The sequence below is a fragment of the Chinchilla lanigera genome, unplaced genomic scaffold (genome assembly GCF_000276665.1).
Source record: "Chinchilla lanigera isolate Chin_1 unplaced genomic scaffold, ChiLan1.0 scaffold00104, whole genome shotgun sequence".
Taxonomy (NCBI): Eukaryota; Metazoa; Chordata; class Mammalia; order Rodentia; family Chinchillidae; genus Chinchilla; species Chinchilla lanigera.
Window position 1 is genome coordinate 6389583 of NW_004955505.1, and position 8774 is coordinate 6398356.

Sequence of the window (8774 nt, forward strand, 5' to 3'; positions counted from 1 at the left end):
AACTCACAACCTTGTACTTGACAGGCAGGTGCTTATGCCACTGAGCTATATCCCCAGCCTGAACAATTTCTATATATATCACAAAAGGCACATTAATGAAAAATAACAGATAAACTAACTTTCATTAAAAAAAATTTTTTTTTGTCTTTTTGAGAAAGGATCTCACTATGCAGTTCATGCTGGCCTTGAGCTCACTTTGTAGCCCAGGCTGGCCTCAAACTTGCAACGATCCTCCTGCCTCAACCTCCCTAGTGCTGGGATTACAGGCATTTGCCTCAAGCCCAGCTCAACTGAAGTTCATTAAAATTAAGTTTCTGTTTTGTGAAAGAAAACAAGAATAGGACAACAGACTATAGACTGGAGAATATTTGAAAAAGACATCTGATGAAGGACTGTTACCCAAAATATATAAAGAACTCTTAAAATTCAACAACTAAAAAAAAAATATAAAAAATGGATGGAAGACTTTTAGCACACAGTTAACTAAAGAAGATACCCACATAGCAAATAAGTATATGAGAAGATGCTCAATATTACAAGTCATTAGAGATTCACAAGTTAAAATGTTGAGACAGCATTATATCTATCAGAATGGTCCAAACCCAGGACAATGGTATCACCAAATGCTGGTAAGAAGGTGGAGAGCAAGAGAAATTCTTAAGGACTGTGGGTATGTATGCAAAATAGTTCAGGAACCTTCGCAGAGAGTTCTTCACTGTCTTACAAAACTAAATGTAGTTCTGCCTTAAAACCCACCAATCATACTTCCTTGGTATTTACCCAAGTTGAAAACTTATGTTCACACAAATACCTACATGCAGTTGTCCATAGCAGTTTTATTTATAACTGCTAAAACTTAGAAGCAACCAAAATGTTCTTCAGTTTATTTAACCAAAACAGGTAAATAAACTATATTTCAAGACAACCAAATCTTAGTGTTAAATAAAAAGAAATGAGTGATTAAGCCATGAGAAAACAAGATAGAACTTTAAATTCATGTTACTAATTCAAAAATCCAATATAATACTACATTTTAATGATTCTTGCTCTATGACTTCTAGAAAGAGCATAACTAAGGAGGTAACAAATATACCATCTACCAGGGGTTGGGTGAGGTAGGGGTTATTAAGAAGGACATGGGAAATTTTTAAGACAGTGAAATTATTTTGTATCCTACTACACTGTTGGATGTGTCCTTACACATTTCTCAAAACTCTTAGAATATATATCACTAAAAGTGAACCATAAGTAGTGTATCTACTACTTGAGTGATAATGATAATGTCAATGTAGGTTCATGGAATGTGATTCCTATGCCATGGTATAGGAAGTTCACAGTGTGAACAAGAGGTGTATGTGCATGGGAAATGGAGGTACACAGAAACTCTTTTGTATTTTCCAGTCAATTTTACTGTATATATAAAAATGTTCTAAAGATCAATCTATTAAAAAAAACTGTTAGATCAAATTTAAAAAAAAATCTTCCTATATGCTGTTTATGAAATATATCTAAACCCAGAAACTCTGAAAATTAACTGACTGGGAAAAGGTATTTGCCAAATTTTACAGAATATAAAGTTGAAATAATTATATTAATATCTAAAATAGATTTAATATCTAAAAAGTAGACAGCTACAAAATGGCACCAGGAAAATAGAACAAATGTAAACGTGTATGTACCTAAAAAAAAAAAAATAGCCACATGTTATATAAGGAAAAAACTAGGGAGTTGGAAGGAAAAACTGACAGCCTCATTATTATACTAGTGAATTTTAATGTTTATCTCTCAGTACTCAACAGATAAAGCAGTGGAAAATCAGTAGGATAACAAAATCTTAATAGACTCTATTAATGCATAAAACAGTACAAGTAACAGTTGAAAAATATACTCTTTGTTATGGTTGATACATTGTGTCAACTTGGAGTCTAGAAGCTTAACTAGGTGACTCAGCAGTCTACATCCTGGGGTGAGAAGGACACGCCCTTGCTGCTCTAGGATGTTGCTCATTGTGTCAACTTGAGAAGTTTAGAAGATTAACTATGTGACTCAGCGGGGGGAGAGGATTCTTTGTATTCATCCTGACTCTGTGCAAGAGGGGGGCATGAAGATGGCATGGGAAGACAGACAATATACAATATAATGAGGGAAAAGAGGCTCCCCCTGCTCCTTGCTCTTGCTACTTTTGCTGTTTTCCAGGGCCGTGACCTGTTGCCCTCTGCCATGTGCCATCCTGCCTTGGAGTCAGCTGATTATGGACTGAAACCGACACAAACTGTGAGCTAAATAAACCTTTCCTTCCTTAATTCCAGGTGTCAGGTATTTTGTCTCAGCAACAGAGAAAAGTAACTAAGACACTCTTCAAACATACATGAATTGTTAATAGTAGAGCATTATTCTATTTCAAAGCACCCATATCCTGTATGTGTATCTGTAATCATTAATTCTCTGACAACAATGAAATAATTAGGAATCAATAATGAATAGAGGTTGGAAAAGGGCTTATTTAAATTTTCTTCCTTAATTCTAAATTTGTACAAATTAGATCCACTTACTAGTCAACTACAGCACTGACCAAGTACAAGCTTTGCCTGGCATGGGCAAAGCACTGATGTGACCTAATATAAAGACAAGAAGTCAGTGTGCTAGAGGATAAGTAACTAAGCCCTCCAAGCTCATTTAATTCTCAACTTACCATCATATGAGAATTTTTCCTTCATTGGGTAAGAATGAGTGGGAAATAAAAGATGTCAAAAAAAGTATTACTCCAAGAAAGGTAATTACACATGCAAAACAATTTTCACCTTTAAACAGAGAACACCAATAATTTCATCTACAAGGTAAAATTGACTCTATACAGAATTTCATAGGTTTCTTTCATATACCCACCTACACACACATACTTTCTTTATACCAAATCAGTGGAATGTCTATTTTAATAATGTATATAAATAAATATAATGCTAGAAATAAAACTCCAATCCTAGACTCTGAACTCCTTTAGGGCAGTGAATATATCTGCTTTTCTAAGTCATACAAAGATGTGCTGAGAATGATCCTAACAAGCAGAATGAATTCTGGATGTTAGGTATTGTTGCCTCTAAATTCGTAAGTCAAAACACTCATTTTAACTATGGACTCTCATTGTTCTAATCTTTCTTCTTAATAATCAACAGCTTATTCTCTGGGTATGCTAAGGCCTTTCTAAAAATCACAAAACTAAATTTTAACCTTCCTTTTGTAAAACTATCAGCTTGTTCTTTTGGCTTGCTACAGCCTTTCTAAAATCTTTGTACAGAACTCAGCTGTGTATTGAGGATGATAGTTTTGTGCTGGGGATGCAGCACAGTGGTAAGTTACTTGCACCATATGCAAGAGGTCCTATATTCAATTCCATCACTACAGAATAAAATAAAAATAATACAGTTTTGAATAACACCATTTCCCACAGCTAATAGAAATAGATTCTGTCACATAGTGTGAAAATTAATATGACTAGAATATTATTAAAAGATTGACATTCATTATAGTCTTTCTTAAGTTACCTTATTAAGTCACACAACTAATCTAAATTTGGAATGCTAGGGAAAAATTCTGGATAAAATATACCATACAGAATAAAATAATTCAATATCAGAAAAATAGAGCCAAAACTCTTTTTCTAGTAAAAAACTGAATTTGATCTCTTTAAAAATACATGTATAAATGAACTACTAAGGAGTATAAGGAAAACGTATCTTATCTTAGCAGTCATTGTAAAACTGCATAAAGTCTGTCATATTAATGGAATAGTACAGTTACAATGAATGGATTTTACTATGTAAATATTTCAGTAAAACTGAAGAAAAAATATGCATACACTTTAACAGTTTTTAACTCATACTATTTCTCTACAGTCATAATACCCTTACCGTCCCTGTTAGTAAAATGCAATTTTTCAAGTCCCATAAACTGAAACTTCTTTTCTGATCTCTTCCCTGAAAACTGAGGAAGTTAATCTGTAGCTTTATCTATAATGTAGCTTTATCTACAAATTTTATTATTTTGCTTATTATAATTTATTTTATATTTGTCTCCATGATAAGTGTATTAGCTTCTTAAAGACACAATGTTTTTTTTATTTTAAAAATGCTTTCTAGGTCAATGCCTGGCATGATGAAAGCTCCCAAATTAAGTTTACAACATCATAGATTCTAATGATCTAGTGAAGTTTTAGCAGGTATCAAAATGACTGCCTAAAGATAACTTAAAAAAAAACAAGTACTAGATAGCTGACTCTGATAAAAACAAACATCTTTCTCTGAATCCTGGTGAAAGAAGAAAAACAGTAGTGGTCATCTAAAACTTGTACACAAACATTATTGGGAAACTAATTAAATAACTCCCCTAGGTGCAACTTGACCAATGCTTTACCAAGGTTACAGTGAACCACACCAATCATTTGGTTTGTGAGATTTCCTGCTGGACATCAACATTAACCACTTGTCAGACCTAAAACCACCTTGAAAAATAGCTGTGGCTAAGATTTACACAGACCAGTAATGGACTAAATTACTGGTTCAGTGAAAAAACAGGCCAGAAGCACATATAACATGACAGAAATGGTAAGGTCAATAAAACGATTTATGTATCAGACTCAACACTCATCAAAATTTAGCTGAGATTTTTTTAAGATTATGAAGTTGTTAAAAGACGTAGGAATAGTCTCATATAAATCTTATAATATCATAAAATGTACATTTGGTAATAATATCATAGGAAAGATGATCCTATCTTAGTATCTTTTAGATAGGAAAAGAAGTAATTATATCAAACCACTTTGACACAGTTCCTTAAAAATTATGTCAACCTAGAGAAAATATAGAAAATAAAAAGATAATGCCTGACTCCTGCTTATGCAAGAAATACATATTACTAGATGATAAGGATTTCAAGCATTGTTTATTTTTCAGTCACATAAAATATGCTTCTCCCCTAAGTGATTGTGGGATCCCAATGTGCTGGGAGGCTGGAGAGAACACCCCTCTGCTTTCTTAGACAACAGGTATTGATAAAGCATAATTCCCTGGATCCCAGTTCAGTAGAGGGACAAACTATTCTTAAGGATAAGTTTATTACTCAGTCAGCCCCAAATAGTAGAAAAAAAGCTACAAAAAATGGCTTTTGCCCCAGATAGCTCACTTGAGATGTTAGTAATAATTGCCTCCTCAGTATTTTATAACTGCAATGAGGAGGAAGCCAAGGAGAGGAAACAAAGACACCAAGAAAAAACAGCTGCCTTTATTGCAGCACTAAGAGAAACAGACCCTAAGTCTGATTCTCGGGACCCCAAGAAGAACTCAATGACTACATTCATCTGCTACCACTGTCAAAATCCAGGCCACCTCAAGAGGGACTGCCCTAAGAAGCCCCCTGGGCCATGCTCTGACTGTAAAGGTGACCACTAGAGGTTGGACTGCCCTCTGAAGCAAAGGCCCCAGAGCTCAAACCCTTCCTACCAGCTGGTCCAACAGGAATGAAGGGGCCCACGGCATACTCTGCCTTCTCCCTCTGGCCAGACCATTATCTTCAAGGAGGAGCCTTGCGTAATCATGACTATAGAGGAAAAAGTAAACAGCCTATTGCTGGAGACTGGTGCTAGTCTCTCGGTCCTTCTTTTCAATCCTGGCCTTCCTTCCAGACGTCACACCTCAGTGAAAGGAGTCACTGATGAGGAGGTAATCCACTACTTTTCACAACCCTTAGTCTGTAACTACTTGTTAGATCTTTCTTGCATATCTTTGTTTCCCTGAGAAACCACTTTGAAGATACTAACATGTATTACAGCAGCCACTGATAATTTCCTACCAATCTTCCCATAACTCTGTAATGTTTCTATTGTTCCTACGCTGTTCCGTAAATGGATGTATGTTTATCACTATGTGTTTTCAACAACAACCATTGAGAATAGTCAATGATTATTTAATTGATCACTCATGTATAGCTCTATTTATTTTCTTTAGAAGCCACTTTGAAGATACCAAAGTATAGTACAACAACTTTTGATAATTTTCCACCATTTTTGTCTGTAACTCACTATTATTTGTCTATTTGTTTTCCTGAGAAACTATCTTGAAGATACCAATAGGTAAAATAACAACCATTGATATTGTCCTACCACTTTGTCTGTAATTTGGTAAATCCCCCTATTACTATGTTATCCTTCTTTTACTCTTTTAAATAAATTAAAAAAAAAATGTGCTCCTATCCTCGCCAAGATAAACTGTTTCTCAATGAAGTATGAAGACACACAGTAAACATTGTGAATAATCATGAGTACAATATGTCATGCAAAATACGCTGTTAAGTACCAACATCAATAAAAGATCACTTGACAAGTAAACAATAGCTTGAAAGGGTTCAGCCTTGGTCCTGTTTAGTTTATGCTAAGTACCAACAGTTTTAAAATTCAATCCATGTCAGAGTACTTGACAGAAATGTCAGAATACTTGTCATGTCTATCCTCACTTTGACTAGATCCAGCATGCTTTTATCGGTCTTCTTTGTAACACTAGTGTTTGACAGAAGTCCTATGAAAAGGTTTAATGCTTAAAATAAATTTGTAAAACTGCTAAAATTTGCAAAAATAATGAAAACATGTTCATACTTCTGGTTTCAGCTCTGACTCAAAAGCCCAAAAGACATCACTCTTCTGATTCTTACAAGAAAACAAAGAAAGAAAAAAAAAACCAGAACAAATAAGATCAGTGATATTCCTTAGATCCATCAGAACTGTCACAGGCATATTGCCACCTCCAAGGCTGAAGAAAGGGGTATGTACATAAATTCAGTGAATCAAATCCAAGATGTGCTTACTACATCAGAAGGTGCTGGGAAATACTGGTAGAAAAGCTTACATTGTTATTGAGGTACTGGTGGAGAGTGGGTGAGAATACAGATAAGAATGGAAACTCATGGGTGTCCAAAGTCTTAGGTCTTTACACTGCTTTGGGTTTTCCAGCCAGGAATCCCAAAAGGATCTCACTGTGAAGAGATAAAAAAGTCCCCCTCGTGGGTCTGGCAGGAGAAGAAAAAGGTACAAGCATTGTGAAATATGCCCATTGCATTCTCCATAACACAATTCTATTCTTCAGGGTAAAGGATTTTAGCAGAACTTTTTCTTGCCTAGAAGGGTATACCAAAATTCCAGCTTTCTCTAGATTTGCTGTCTCACAAAAAATTAGGGAAAAAAAGCTCATAAATATGTATGAAGGTCACCAGCTCCCTGAGATTTAACCATAAGATTAATTTGGTAATTAAGATTAATTTGCCTTGCCAACAAACTTTGCTCTATATTTCACTAACAGTTGTTACTAGCTAAAAAAACTGCAAAATTATCAAAGGAGGAGTTCTTGGGAAAGCTAAAGAAAACAGGGCAAAAAAAAAAAACCAAGGACATCTAAGAAATTTGAACCCTAAGAAAACTTACAGCAACTGAAAACATCAAACATAGCCCAGTCCTAGTAAGACTGACAGGCAACTTACCACTAAAAATGTATCCACCTCAGTTCCCACTAAATAACATATTATAGTAATCTTTTAACATAAATTATAAGGCATGATAAAAAGCTAGAAAGTCTGAAGAAGCAAAAAGAGCATCAGCTGCAGTTTCAGATACGAAACTTTTTTGCTATTATCAGACTGACAATGTCAAGGAATCCAACGGAGAAAACAGACATCATGTAATGATGAATGGATAATGTATAGGTTTGGAAAAAATAAAAAAAAAAACAGAAAAAAATGTAAGCATTAAAATAGAAAAGAATATATTTAATGAGCTCACTGACAGATCAACATGTCCAATGAAAGAATCATAAATATAAAGATGGGTTAACAAAGACTTTCTAGGTTTAGAGCAAAAACTTATTTAGAAAAAAAAAATGGAAAAACAAAGGCAAAAAAAAAAAGAGACCAAAGCAGTCAGAAATTATGAGACAATTTTAAAATATGCAACGAAGGTGTAAATGAAATAGCAAAAGGAGAAGAATGAATAAAGGAGAAAACATAAGTGAATAATGGCTAAGAATTTAACAAAATGGGTGATAAATGGAAAATCCCAGATGAAAGGTCAGGAAACATTAAGAGGATAAATACCAAATAATCTACAAATAAGGGTATGTATCATATTCAAACTGCAGGGTAAAATAAAAAGAATTATTCTATATATAAGAATTATATTTCTCTTCAGAAACCATATAGAAAAATAAACAAAAATGGTGGAATGAAATATTTAAAGTGTTGAAAGAAAAAAAAGAACAAAAAGTAGAGATCTGATATATCACAAGCAAGATGTGATCAAAATACATGAATAAATTTTTAATATTTGCCACAGAAAAGATACACTACCATTAATCTCTCTCAAAATACTCCTCTTCCCTTTAAAAACATTTATCCCATTGTTTTTGCCATTTTTCTGAAGCAGTTCTGAAAGTTCTCTTTCCTGTGTTTACGAGGTGTCATAAAAATATGATGAATACTGCTGCTGAGTGCCATCCAATGGAAAGACAGGATCATGAAAACATGATATGTTCTCATCTACTTTATTCACTAGATCTAGATTAATACAACTGATTAGTTCATTCTAATATAGTTCTAAATTTTCATATTGAATTCAAATGTTTAACGTGTAGTTTTTGTTTTGTTCTTTTTTTTTTTTTTTTTTTTTTTTTTTTTTTTTTTTTGAGACAGGGTTTTACTATGCAGTTCAGCCTGGCCTTAAACTCACAGCGATCCTCCTG

The 8774-nt window shown here is 34.0% G+C and overlaps 1 protein-coding gene across 15 annotated transcripts in view; it reads right to left on the reverse strand.

Moving 5' to 3' along the window:
* Window positions 1-8774, reverse strand: part of Ccdc91 (coiled-coil domain containing 91) — a 343525-nt gene that overhangs the window by 119916 nt on the left and 214835 nt on the right. The gene's annotated exons all lie outside the window — the stretch shown is intronic.